The 15,243-nt window shown below is 33.2% G+C and overlaps 1 protein-coding gene across 2 annotated transcripts in view; it reads left to right on the top strand.

Moving 5' to 3' along the window:
* The window catches only part of LOC120618386 (uncharacterized), a 192,344-nt gene that overhangs the window by 49,890 nt on the left and 127,211 nt on the right, over positions 1–15,243 (top strand). The gene's annotated exons all lie outside the window — the stretch shown is intronic.

Genomic DNA, 15,243 nt, shown 5'->3' with positions numbered 1-15,243 from the left:
GAATGTATACTCTGCAGTTGTGTATAATGTTTACATGTGTTAATTGGGTTGAGTTTGTTAAGCATGTTCAAATCTTATATATGCTTACTGTTTGTTTTATCTCTTTTGAGATAGTTATGTTAAAATCTCCAATTAGGACTGTAGATTTGTTTTTCTGATTTTAAGCTTGTTAACTTATACTTATCTTGAGGCTATGTTATTCAATGCATAAAAATTTAGAGTTGTTTTATCTTAGTTCATCAACAATTTTTCCATCGAAGTGGCCTTCTTTGCTTTTAATAATTCATTTGACTAGCTCTACTTCACCTGATGTTAATGTAGCCATGACTGGTTTTTTTTTTTAATTTAGTGTTTGTATAGCTTATTTTTTTCAAAATTTTTTTCTTTTAAAGTTAAAGTGTCATTACAATTAAAGTGTGTCTCTTGAAAACAGGTTCAGGTTTTTGTCAGGTTTGACAATTTTGTCTTTTAATTGAAGCATTTATTTTCATGTTCATAAATCTGCCATTTAATGTTTTCAATTAATTTCACCTGCTCTACTTTTCTTTCTTTCCTGCTTATCTATTTTAGATTACCTTTTCCTAATTTGATTTCTTTTTTTTTCTATTAGCTTATTTTTTTCTATTAGCTTATTGCATTTTTAAAAACTTTGTTTTTAGTGGTTAATTTATTACATCATGAATTCTTAATAGAAACATTCTCATATTGATACTTAAGCAACTTCAGAAAATGCAAATATTTTTACTATTATTCTTTATTTAATTCTACATTTTTAATTACACAAAGCAATATTATTGTTTTATACAGTATTTATTTAGACATACTGTATATTAACCCTTTCTATTACTATTTATTTACTTATATCTCTGCCTTCCAGACTTTCTTTAGTATTTTTTTTTCCTTAGAGCAAGTTTGCTGTGGACATAGTCTCCCAGTTTTTTTTTTTTTTTATGTGAACATTTTAAAGATGTAAAAGATCAGTTTTTAAAGAATTTTGCTGGGTATAGATTTTTGAGGTTGGCAATTATTATTTTTCAATACTTTGAAACACATTGGCTTGTATTGTTTCTTTAGAGACATTAGCTATCATTCTTATTGTTGCTTTTTTGAAGGTAGCATGTCTGGTTTCTCTAACTGACTTTAAGATTTTTCTCTTTGCACTTGATTTTAAGTAAGTTTACTATAATGTGACTCATTGTATTTTCTTGATATTTATCACACTTGAGATTGATGCTTTCTTCAGTTGGGGGCTTCTATTTTTCCAGGGGCCTTGACATTTCAAATCTTTTCTTCCATGCTTTCTTTCCCCATCTTATCCTGCTTTTCTAGTTGTTCTTAGTTGATGATTGGACTGATAAAAGCTAAAGCATGGTTACAAGCGGAAGGCGTAGGCATTTTCTGTTTTGCTCCATCACTCTCAGGATTTCAGCTTTGAACCTTATAGCCTTACACTTTTCACTCATGGCTTCCAGTTTGCTGCTGTATCTCCAGGTCTCATGTCTGTGTTCCAGGTAAGAGGGAGCAAGTGAAAGAGGCAGTACCTGTGGACTTTCATTTATATTTCATGTGGTCACTGTGAACCTGGGGAAAAGTTTTTTACTTTTGCACTCAACTATAGATAGGTATGTACTGCAGGCTAGAGAGAGTTGGAAATAGTTTTGGTTAACCAACCTTCAGTACTATCTGCCATAGCAATTATCAGCCATGACAATATTCAGGTTTTAGCAATCAAAGTGATGACAAAGGTGGGAAAGCAGATGAAATCGCTGAAAGCAAGAAAGTCAAGAAACTGAAAAGCCAGGGTCTAAAATGGACATTCTAAATGGATATTGAAATTGGCAAGAATTAGATATAGTAGAGAAAAGAAAACAGTGATTTAGTACTAATACCTTCAATACTTATAGTGGTAGCTTACTTGAAAGAGGAATAAGGAACGGTATTATCTGATAAATGTATTTACAAGCAGCTGTGTGTGTGAGAGATCGAGGGAGAGGGGAGAAGAAAGAAGGGAGAAGGAGAGAATATGAATGTAGTCCAGGGCAAGGAAGATACCTACTTACCAGATCATTTTATTAGAGGGAATTCCTTCTCTTGCAGCTCTCTGATATAGAGTCCTCCTCAAACCATACCAATGACATTGAAATTAAATAGATTCACTTTGTTTTTTATTGCTACTTTTCTTGTGTCTTCCTTTTACCCTAAAATTTACTAACTTTAAATCTATCAAACTAAACATTCTATCTCTCCTCTTGGAGACAACTGCAGAACTCCTGAGTCATTCTTCTTCATTTCCTGAATGTGTAAATTGTGGCCTCGAGGGCACTGTCTCCAACACTGCTCCTTTCATCCTTTGGAGTGATTTCAATATCTACATAGATAACCCTTCAGATATGCTGGCCTCTCAATTCCTAAATCTCCCTTTCCCTAGTGACCTCCTTCTACATTCTACCTTAGTCATCTACTATACTCTTTCTTGATCATCAGTGAAATCTTGTCATCATCAATAACCCAAAACCTCTTCATAATCTCAATTTTAGGCATCTTTCTGGTTTACTTCTAAAAATTCTAAAAATTACTGCAGCTGAATATACTACCTTTTTACTATCCCTAATTCCCCTCAGTTCTCATTTTTCTCTTTATCCATCATAAATTCAACTGTCATTCATTATAATAAAAAATGCCCTTATTTTTCTGTCCTTTTATTGTGCCTACCAGGCACAATTCTCTGCTTAGTCAGCACATGTCCAGGTGAACGTGGCTGGAAAAATACAAAACCATGCTGACTGCTCTCACTTTAAATTCATGACCACAGAACCTCATGTATATTCTTAGAGCTGCCCACAATCTTAAAACATTTCTCTAGACCATTAATTTCCTACTACACTAGATTTTTATTTCATATTTGTCTCTGCTCAGATCTCTAGCACTTCTTTTCCCAACTCAGTCTTAGCTGATGACCTTGCTTCCTATTTTACTGAGAAAATAAAAGCCATTAGAAGAGAGCCCTGTACCTTCCTAGAACCACATTTACTGATCCACCTGTATGTGTGCTCATTTTTCTTGTTACAGTAGAAGGATTGTCCATGCACCTGTCAAAGGCCAACACTTCTACTTGCGCACTACACTTTGTCCCCCTTGTTCAAGGGTTTCCTATAGCAAGTTTTCCCTCTTTATTTATAAGCATTACTGTCAGCATAAAATATGGCAAACTCTTTCATTAAAAAAAAAGTTCTTGACCCCACATTCCTCGTATCAGTTAACTTTCACTGAATAACAAATTATCCCCCAAATGTAGGCGCTTAAAAAAACAATTATTCTCTCTTGAACCTATTCTACTCAGGACTTTGCTGACCACTCCATAGATGCATCTCTTGCCAAAGTCACCGATGACCTTCATGGGAGTAAATTTTATCTGTTTTCAGTTCTTTTCTCATTTAATCTTTCATAGTTGATTACACTTTCCTTTTGAACGCTTCCTTCGTTTAACTGCCAGGATATAACATTCTATAGATTTTCCTCTTATCTCTGGACGCTCCTAAATTTTCTTTTGCTGGTTACTCCTTCTCAGTGTCTAAGTATGGAAGTGATGCAGGATTCAGCCCTTGGACATTTTTCCTACATATGCTAACTCTCCTGGTGATGTTTAGTTTCACTGTAATCTGTTTTCTATTGGCTCCCACATTTGTATTTCCAGCCTGGACTTCTCACCTAAATTCTAGAAACTTATTTCAGATGGTTTATTTTTATTTGTCTGATAGGCACTACAAATGTAACATAATAAAACAGAACCTGACTTTTTTTCATACTTGCCCCTCTAGAGTACTCACATTCTGTTAGCAAATCCTGTTGGACCTCCCTTTAAAAATACTCAGAATTCAATCTTTTATTAACAACTAAATTTATGCTGCCATTGTCTCTCGCCTAGATTATCACCATACTTTCTCAATGGTTTTCCCTCCTTCTGTGCTTACCTTCTCTTTAGTCTATTCTTAACAAATAAGAGTAATTCTTTAAAAAACTAACTTGTATCTCATTAACAATCTGATCAAAACCTCCAAAATATTTGTTGAGTGAATGAATGAATACTAGGAAGGTAGAGTGGATTTTCAAATTTATTGGACATGGGGCATAAAATAGGATATGGTATAAAGATGGCCAATTGTGCCACCATAATTTATTATATCATTTATTTTTCACACTTAATTTTTCATATATTATTTCTGATTATATTAGCTTTATTTTGTTAACTGGAATGGCAAGTTTCTCCTCAAGAGTCTTAGAATGGTTTTCTTTGCTACTTTAAAATTTTTTATTCATATAAATCTTAAGATAATTTATTTGACTCTTTTCCCACTCCCCCAAAATAAGTCACCTGGGATTCAGATTGGACCGACATTACATTTTTATATTAATTTGTGGTCAATTGATATTTTCCATTTAAGAACATATTTTCTTTTGTTAAGATCATATTTCATGTCCTTCAATAAGACTTCATATTTTTGTTTTGTCATTATATTAGAATATTTTTACTATTTATATATTTTTAGATATTTATTGCTAATATGGAAAAACTATTTTATATATTTACCTGTATCCAGACACCTTACCAAATTCTTTTATTTAATATATATTTAAATATGTAATTATGTAATCACCAAAACAGACCATTGCATATCATTTTTCAGAATTTGTATTAATTACTAAATTTTCCTTGGTTATTGCAGCAAAAAGTTTAAATAATGATGATAATAGCAAACATGTCTGTTTTTTTTCCTGCGTCTAATGAAAATGATCTTAGTATTTCTTCACTTAGATTGATTGTTGCCTTTTTTTAGCTAGTCTTTCTCCTATTTAATTTAATCCTTCTATTTATATTTAGTTTATGATAGTTCAGTAAAAATGGCTGCTTATCTTAACAATTAAGTTTTAGCATAGCATGATTATATTATTTTTCTACTCTCATTTTTGATGTGATTATATTGATAGCCTTTTGATATTGAACTATTCTTGAATTCTCAAAATAAACTTTTATCATAGAATATTATTTTTTGGCTGCAATGCAGACTTCTATAATCTAATATTTTGCTTAGAATTTCTGCTTCTATATTTATCAGTGAGATTTATTTGTAGTGTTCTTTCTTTTCTCTATCTTTTACTGTGTTCCCTTTCTTTTACTATCTTCCTTTCTTCCTTCATCTCCTTCCCTTTTCCTTTTTTCTTTTCATACTATACTTATCAGGGTTATGATAAAGAGAATTGATAATTTTTACATCTTTTCCTATGGTCCGAATATTTTGTTATAGTTTATGCTTAAGTAATTTTTACGTCTGCTTCCTTAAAGTATGTCAGTTTATCAGGTGGTTTAGTTCTTCACTGGTGGATATCCTATTGTTTAATCAACATCTCCAGAAGGATACCAGGGGAAATCACTCAAAAACACAGCCTCAGACTCTCAGGTTTCTGTCACTTCTTTTAAACCAACGTGAACAGATTACAACATTCTTGGTCTGATTCTTAAAAATAAGTCGTATCCCTTGGCCTTGCTGTGAATTGCCCATTTACTGTGTTTATACAGAAACACTCAAACTTAACAAAGTTTACAATATTGCTTAATTTTCCCCTTTTCGGAATAACTTAATGTTAAACAGTGTTCAGGCAGTTAATTTCTCTTTCAATGTTAACTTTAAAAGATACTATTAATCATATATAGTTATATAAGAGTCAGAGATTTTTAAGGAATAACATCCTTACTTTTCACTGAAACTGTATTCAGAATTTTCATCACAAACTTTCTGGTAACTAATGCAAAAGGACATCCTATCTGACTTTGGATCTCATCACTCTTAGACATGTGAACCACTCTTTCTTCTGAAATGCTTTCTTCCTTATCGTCTGAGTTTCCTTGTCCATCTTATTTCTATTTACTGTGCAGTGTTGGATATTCAGCCTTTCTTTGACATTTAACTGCTGGTGTTCTTTACTTTTACTCTAAGCAATCTCCTCTTCATATTTTCTTTGTTTATTCACACCCATGTATCCATTTACTACTTTTATGCTGCCCCGGAGTCTCAGATGGGTATGTCTGGCTCAGAGCAACAGACCCATAAGTTCACCTGCGTATTGGACATTTAGATTTGGTTTACAGAAACCTCAAATTCAATATGGACAAAGCAGACTTCATCATATTCTTCATCTAGTTCAATGAATCACACAACCATCTAGCTGGTTGTTGAAGCCAGAAGCCTAAATATCAACCCTGATATTACTTTTTCTCTCAACTACCCACTTAGGAGTTTGTGTCCCTGTTACCACTGCAGTTACCTTATTTCACACTACCATCATCTTTCACCCGATAAAAGGCAATGCACTCCTACCTATTCTCCATGCCTCCAATCAATTTTCCACCTTCTGGACAGTGACTCTTCTCAAATTCAAAACTGGTCATGCAACTTCCTTGCTAAAGATTTCCCACCAGCCTTTGGGGAAAAAAGAAATCAAATTCTTTGATTTCAAATGTAAGTTGTTAATGTGACTTAATTTTCCTGACTACTTCTTGTTTATCTTGTTTAACTTGTAGTCCCATTTCTCATTATTCCTCTCAACTTCATCAGACCCAACATGTTTTCTTTGCTCAACTTACCTTTTTACTTTGTCTCAACTGTGCTTTTTGTGTGTGTGTGCCTTTAAATCTCCTCTGGCTGTCAATTCCTGTCCCCCAGCCCCCCAGTCCTCTTAACTTCTCTACTCCCAAACTCAGTTCTAGCTCATGTTACATATTCCAAACCAGTTGGTGCTCAGATTAACAAAATGGCCAGTTGATGAGAAAGGCTTTTCTTAGTGATCATAAGCCTATTGGAAAGCAGGTACGCTTTAGCATTTTTTTTTTGGTTAACTTAATTAAATCATCTAGCACAGTGCCTCATACATGGTAGTTAAACAATAAATAGTCATTTCTCCCTTCCCTTTCTTTTTTTCAGGAAAACCAACTCTGGTTTCTCCTATCATTCCTTCTATAGCATGACCTCAAGCTCCTATATTGTGCCTTTACTTTTTTCTGCATTTGCTCCAATTCTTACTCTCTCTCTTGAAACATCGCTCTAGAACTAAAGCCAGAGCTCCAGATGGGGTGTGACCAGTTACTGTTACCTTCGTGTATCTGAATACTAAAAAGCTATTTATACAGCCTAAGATTATTTCATTTTATGTGTTTAGCAATCATATTCTACTGTTGCCATGTATTAATTAGTTTGCTCAGTTCTTTGCGATGACTTTCCTCTATAGTGGTTAAGCATACTGTCTCTAGAATCAGTTTTTGTGAGTTTAAATCCAGGCTTTTCCCATTCCAAGATGTTTGACTTTAATAGTCGTAGTTTCACAATTTGAAAAACGGGAATATTCTCAGTATCAGCAGTTTAGAAACATGAATAGTACTTTTATAGATATAGTCATATGTAGATACATATCTAGATATATGACAATATATATAAAATTCTTAGCACAGTTTCTAGAACATAGTAAGCTCTAAATAAATAGCAGTAACAGCATCATTGGCATTATTATCATTGTCATTATGTTTTCAATTCACCGCTTATGCAATTGTTTTTTTCCCTAAAATCAGAATCTTGCATGTATACTTTTGAATTTCATTGTCTTCCTTCTAGTATCTCTCAAGTCATTTTTAAAATTTTGGTCAATCTTTTGCTTAAAGTCATTTCTAAAGTACTATTATCAACAGGTTTTCAGAGTGAGAGATAATCCTGCTTATCTCTTTTAGTTATTTTATTAGATGAAATGCTTCAGATCTTTCTAAAATATCGGTATAACTAAGATAACTGGAATTGAGCTTATAATCAAAGTTGACAATAATTCCTGTGCTCATATTTTATCGAGCATTTGAAATTAAAGTATGCCATCTATTTATTTTTGGTGGTAGTTATGCTAATTATTAGCAAGATGATTTGCTGTGTTAAAGCAAATATCTATCCTTATACCTAGAATGTAAGCTCTCCTTTTTGTTACTAGTTTAAAACTAAGTTGTTAAAGCAATTAGATTTTTTTAAATGATAGCATCAGCCTATTCTCTTCCCCTATGTTTCATTTAACTTACAGTCTATATGACAAAGGAGTCACTTCAAGTGAAAAAGAAAATAATATAAATTTTGGATTTTACGTTTTTATTTTTAATATATTTGAGTCCCAAACAAAGGAGGAAAAGTGAAGCAAGAGGACTCTACTTGATGATTTGTTTAAAAACAGAGAGAAAGAGGTGCCCAGGATGAGACTAGCATGTCAAACAATTTCTGGAAGCAGTGCCTCTGTCTGTGACTGTGTATGTGGATAAGGATGTATTTTTAAACGTGTACTCTGAACAATAACATCCCACAAAGCAATATCTTCAGGCTCATTCCCAATATAATTTTTCTGCTTTTGCTAATATACTATTTGCTTTAAATTACCCCTCCTCTCTTCTGGCTACAATCTACTTCCAAGCTTCTCCTTGATTTCTTCAATGACTTAGGAAAGAATTAACTTTACTTAAGTCATTGTTCTTCATGACTGTAATTATAAAACTAGTTTATTACCTCTTTCTTGTAGATAAAATCATGTACTTGGTTGATATTTTGGCTTATTCTTATAAACTCCGTCGTCTGTGGAGTAGGAACCCTTCTGACACATTATCTCTTTGGAAACAGAAGTATATTTTATTGAGTCAATTATCTTGATAAAACACATTATATTTGAGTTGTGCCGTTTTTGGTAATCATTTTTACTCGGGATCATTGTTGCTCATGATTCCAGTAAGAGCTGATCTTGTCATTAGCATCGTACATAGAGAAGAACACAGGAATTTGAAAATGATTTTCAACACAGCTTCTTTGACAACAGTATTTAATATCCTATATTCATTTCAGAATAAGATACCAGATGAAAATTGTTTGGAAAGATTTAAAGTAAAAGCACAGAAACTGAGAGAGTCCATGTAAGAAATATTAAAGAGGCTAAAGGCTAGAGATGACCTTTATGACCCAACTACTTTTTAAGCTTACTAGGAACATCTTCTGTTATTAAGAATTACTTATTTAACAAAAGGATAAGAAATCTCTAAGTGTGGACTCAGATGCCAAAAGATTTAAGAGATATGAACTGATAAAACAATAGTATTGACAAAGAAAGAAGGGAAATGCAATGTAAAATAGACCAATACAAAGTTAGCTTGTTAATAGAGAGGGTGATGATCAGTTTGTTTTTATTACTGTTTCATTTTTGTTGCTGTTTTTAGAAGTCATGATTATGGTATGTACCTTAATATCTACCTCTAGTACAATTACATATCTGTATCAAAAGAGGCACAAACTTCTTTTGGTTTAAGGGGATGAGTTCTAAAAGGGAGACAACCATTTCACAGAATCAAATAATTTATCAGAAAATACTGAGAATGGGTCCCATGATTTATTTTTTCCTTTAACTTTGGAATTCAACCCACATTTTGTCTGGAGGCTTAGGCAATGTCTGTATTTTTCAATTTTGTCAGTTATTCAGAGCCTATTACAGACCACACAACTCTGACCTTAGAAAGCAACTTGAAAGAGAATATAATTTAACTCTAATAGCTGAGGAGAAAGGACTAGAGAGATTAATAACTTACCCATGATCACACAAGCAGTTACTTGCAGTAGGTTTTTAACTCAGGTTTCCGAATATCCAGCCAATACTTTCAGTGCATTTCCCCGGTATATCTCACACATTATTAGGTTTTGTATTGTATTATCTAGTTTGTATTCTGCATAATTCTGGAACTTAGCTTATTGGATATATAAGTAAAAAATAGCCCTGAGGTAGCATAAGTTAATATTCCATTTTGTTGTCATAGTTTTCATCAGACAAATCCAGTGACTATTCCTGGAATCTATTGCATACCGCAAATCAATGTGTATAGCAAATAGATTTTTTTTTTACCTCTCTGAGCCAAATTGATATTGAACTTCCTGTGCTTGTTCAACAATTCTGGTGCAGGGTTTAAAAGAATTGTGAGTTATATTCTGGGGTTACAAGCTTCAGCCCAGGCCTGAGAAAGGAAATAATAGTAATCTGTAAAGTTCAAGGATGTGTAATTCTGGGAGCTCAGATATAAATCATAGCTCCAGTTCTCAGGAGCTCTGCAAACAAAGATGCTGAAGACATGTCAGATTACTTCTGAATCCAGGGAGGAACAAGCAACAATGCTCTGTCGATTGCTTATTTAAGAAATTATTTCCTTCCTGATATGTTTGAAGACGAAATCAGCTGCATTATCTACACATGAGATTGAATTGAGTGTGGGATGTTAGGTCACAGTGGAGCAAAGGTTTAAAAAAACAGAATAAAAGCAATATCTAGGAAAGCTGTTGGTCCTATAAAAGAATTTGAGTTCTGAAATTAGAAGGCCTAAACATGGCCTTTTTGGATAATTCGCCCTGCTGAGATTCATAGGCTCCTGTGTAACCTGAAGTGAAGATACCTGCCCAAGAGGGTTATTGTAAGGAGCAAACAGGATATTGGGGAGGCACCAGCCTGTATAAGCATTCCACGTGTCTGTGCTGTTTGTGTCAGAAATATTTTTTTATGTTTTAGTTGTACACATGCATATGTATTACTACACTGAACAGTTTGACACTAAATTTCTGACAAATGGCATTCTAGAGGTACTGCAAAAAGACTAAGGAAGTTTAACCTTTTAGATATTAAAGCTTTTATTTATAGTGGTTTTACTTACCTTCAGTGGGAATTATGGAAGAAAAAATCAGGGAATTATAAATAATTAAACTACTTGAAAATGATGAAGTGAAGAAAGTAGTTTGAAAAAAGTCATGCCCAGAGGCAGGTCACCACTTGAAGAGAAAGAAAAATCACAGTTGCCATGTACCACACTGGACGGGTAGTCAAGTGTATCTAAAGTGGTTCAAGACACTAAACATCCAACAGTCATTTCTCTCCTCCCTCCTCCCTCTCTTGTCTCCTCCTCACCCCCTCTTTCTTCCTCATTTCTTTCCCTCCTCTCTCCCTCTCCCCGTCTCTCCTTCACCCTTTCTTTCTCCTCTCTATCTCTTCTCTTTCTCACTCACTAACTCATTTACAGAGTTGATAAAGTTTCTGACTGATTTGACAAAGGGTATAGTTAGTTATTCAGCTAAAATCAGCAGCCTCCAAGAGTAGGAACAAAGTTAGCATGCCTTGATGGAGCTTCCTGAGACTGGCTATAGGCTCTGATGCGACAATGCGCTGGCCAGGAAGATTCCATGGTCAAGGCACCGTCTCACTAGATCTGAAAAGTTCATTTATGGTTTGCCACAGTTCTTTTTCACTTTTAGCTCACAATGTGCTTTGAGATAGTATGTAGACTTAGTATTTCTATTAAAGAGGATGTTCCCTGGCAGTGGGAGCCTCCTCCTTCTCAAATTAACCCCAGCATCAGGACCATGTTCTTGTCCTGTAAAGAATGAGGTGGTGTTCAGGCATCCCTGATTGCTTGCTCTCCTTATATCCAGACACCTCCTGCATAGTTCATTCCCCACAGTGAGAGTATGATTCTGATATTTTGGAGTATCTTTTTTATGGAATGGATAAGTTTGATAATGAATTAGTTCTCAGGACAAGACTCTTAAATCCATTCCTGACTCTTACAGTCAACAACCTTATACATATGTGATTTTAAAAGATTTTACTTGTCTACAAAGAGAGTCACCCTTGTGCTTATCACTAGGTGGAAAAACAAAACTGAATGTACAACTAACATAATTTGTATTGCTCAACATACACTGTATTAAAAAAAACATATTATTATTTTAGCAAACTTTGTACTGTACTCTCCTTTTAAATATCAGCTTGTTTCCCTTTATAATGCCCAAATAATTACTGATTGGATTCTAGCAGTCATCTCTTTATGCTGATTTCTTTTTTTGAGGGGAGAGGGTGTTCTCTTATTTTTTTTTTTTACAAGTCTCCTACACCTTCTTCCTACCTTACTTTCTTCCTACCCTTCATCCCTCCTTTTCTTTCTTCATTTCACGATATTCAACTATCAAAAATATAAAAAGTTATTCAGTGAAAAGTTATCTTCCCAACTGTTTGACCAGTTAGTCTCTTGCCTCCCCCATGCCCCTGGTAATCACTATCATTTGTTTCCTATTTATTCTTACAAAGAATTTTTATGTAAATGCAAGCCAATAACATTATAGATTTTGTCTCTTATTTTAAAAATACAAGCATATCATACACATATTTTTCATTTAACAAAATTGTTTTCAATCTTTTGCTATTAAAAAAAGTTGCAATGAATAACCACAGAGATGTATCATTTTTCATACATATAATTATGTTTTAGGATAAATTCCTAGAAGTAATTTTGATATTACCAAAATGTTCTCCAGAGGTCTTACCAGTTTATACTCTTATTACTAATGAATGAAAATCCAATCGAATGTCATGAACTTCTGAATTTTTGCTAACCTGAAAGGGGAATGGGATGCAATATTTTTCCAGTGTTGTTTAAGTTTGTATTTCTTTATTATAAATAAGGTTGAATATCTTTTAAAATATTTAAGAACCATTTGTACATATTTGCTTTCCTGCAAACTTATTCTTAGCCTATTTTTTTCTATTGGGTTACTGATGATTTCCTTACAAATTGGTAGTTCTTTATATGCCAAGGAGATTAACTCTTTGTGCCATAAATTGAGAATATAAACTTTTTATTTTGCTGTTTGATTTTTGATTATGATATGATATTGGTTTTATTTATTTTTTGCCATGCAAAAGATTTAATTTTTATATAATCAGATATATCTATTTTCTCTTAACAGTTTCTAAGTTTATTATAATTAGAAGGATTTTTCCCCCAGTCTGAGCTTATAAAATTATTTTTCCATGTTTTCTTCTATAGTTTCACATTTCACATTCAAATATTTAATCAATTAGAATATTATTTCTGGTGTATAGTATACATTATGAGATATCATCCAACTTTATTTCCCATTTGGCTACCCAGGTATACTAATTCCTTTGAATTATTTTAAAAGTCCATCTTTTAGAGACTTCCACTCCTGGGATGGTGGAATAGATATACTTTTCTCTAGTTCTTCCCCTAAGGACAGCTGAAAACCCTGGGCATGATATGTAAAACAAACATGAAGAGACACTGAAGAATGCAGAGAAGATCGCTGGGGACCTTAGACCCCCAAACAACAACTCTTGGTGAGTTCCTTGGGTTTTTTTTTTTTAGCCCATATAACCTAGACTTGGAGCTGAAAAAGCAGGAAACTCAGAAAAGCCAATAGACACAGACAAAAAAAGCTCCAACAAGAGCCCACTCTCTTTACCTGAATGACCAGGAAAGAAGCAATCTAGCAAGACAGAAAATGTTTGGACAATAACCCCTCTACTCTGGCCAAATAACACAGAGAAAAACTGTAGTCCTACCTCCACCTATACCTGCAAATGCTATTATGAGACTCTAGATCTCATGAAACCTTCTGTCCAGGTTTCAATAGAAAATCACTTGTCATACCAAGAACCAGGAAAATCTCAACTCAAATGAAAAAGGCAATCAGTAGATGCCAACACTGAGATGATGGAGGTGTTAGAATTATCTGACAATTATGTATAGAATTATATGATGGATGTTTAAAGCAGCCATCATAAAAACTCTTCACCAAGTAATTATGAACATGCTTTAAACAAATTAAAAAATAGGAAGTCTCAGCAAAGAAATAGAACATATCGGCAGTGAAATAGAAGATATAAAGAGCCAAATGGAAATTTTTGAACTGAGAAATATAATAACTGAAATGAAAAACTCAGTGGATGAACTCAGTAGCAGAAAGCAGAGTCTAGGAAAGAATATATAAAGTTCAATATTGAACAACAGAAATTACGCAACAGAGAAAATAGACTGAAAAAAAAATTAACGGGATCTCAGGGACTTGTGAGACTACAGTGAAAGATCTAACATTAATGTCATTGGAGTCCTGGAGTGAGAAGAGAAAGAAGGCAAAGCTGAAAAATATTGTAAGAAATAACAGCTGAGATCTTCCCAAATATGATAAAAGACATAAACCTACAGAATCAGGAAGCTGTGTGAAATCCAAATAGGATAAGCGCAAAGAAGTCCACACCAAGATGCTTGTGATAATAAAACTTGTGAAAAGTAAAGACAAAGAAAATAGCAAAATAAAACTTTACCTATAGGGGAAAAATAATTTCAATGAGGGTGAGTTTCTTATCAGAAACTGTGAAAGCCTGAGGAGGTGGCACAATGCTTTCCCCAGAATTCTATATCTGGCAAATATATATATAAATAAGATTTTAGATATATTTAATAAACATTTTATCACATAAGTGTTAGTACACTTAATCTTGCATTTTAAAAGATTATTTTGAAGATAGAGATTATTTGTCAAATTATGTGAAAGAAGAATTTTAATTGTCAAACTATGCATATGCTTTGTTTAATGTTGCAATTCTCAACATTTTTTTTTGTCTCAGGACTTGCTTGCAGTCTTAAAAATTATTGAGAACCCCAGTAGGATTTCATGTTTAAGTGAGCCATATCTACCAATATTTCCTGTGTTAGAAATTAGAAATGAGATATTTTTAAAATATTTATTTTATTTAAAATAACAATAATAAACTGATTACATGTTAACATAAATGTCATGTACTTATAAATATATATTTTCAAAACAAAAATTACTCCTGAGGAGATAGGCATTGTTATACATTTTGCAAATCATTTCAATTTCTGGCTTAATAGAACACAGCTGGAGCTTTATATATGCTTCTGCATTCAATCTGTTATGGTGTGTTGTTTTGATTGAAGTGTATGTAGAAAATCTGGTTTCACCCAGATATGTGGTTGGAAAGTACTGAGAATTTTAATAGATTTTTCAGAAAATTGTCAATATCCTTTTTGCCACTTCACTAAAACTCAACACGTAGTAGTTTTTTAAAATATTAGCCTCAGTGTGGAATCTTAAAACATATCAATGGAGTTTTACTATTCTTTTGTACTAAAATCTACTTTGCACTTCAAAGCAGTCTTTTGCCAAAGCATGTTTTTATAAAATCAAGCACTGGTCATTTGGAAAATATTGGTTCATTGACTTATATAGATCCCAAATATTGACACATTCAATCAAATAATATAAAAAAAACATGTATTAGCCTCAACACTGTTCTCATTAGAAAAATCTTTAAGTATTAGAAAGC

Source organism: Pteropus medius, unplaced genomic scaffold (assembly GCF_902729225.1).
Source record: "Pteropus medius unplaced genomic scaffold, Ma_sr-lr_union100, whole genome shotgun sequence".
NCBI classification, from domain to species: Eukaryota; Metazoa; Chordata; class Mammalia; order Chiroptera; family Pteropodidae; genus Pteropus; species Pteropus medius.
Note: the sequence above shows the minus strand (reverse complement) of the source record. Positions and strands in the feature narration are given on the sequence as shown.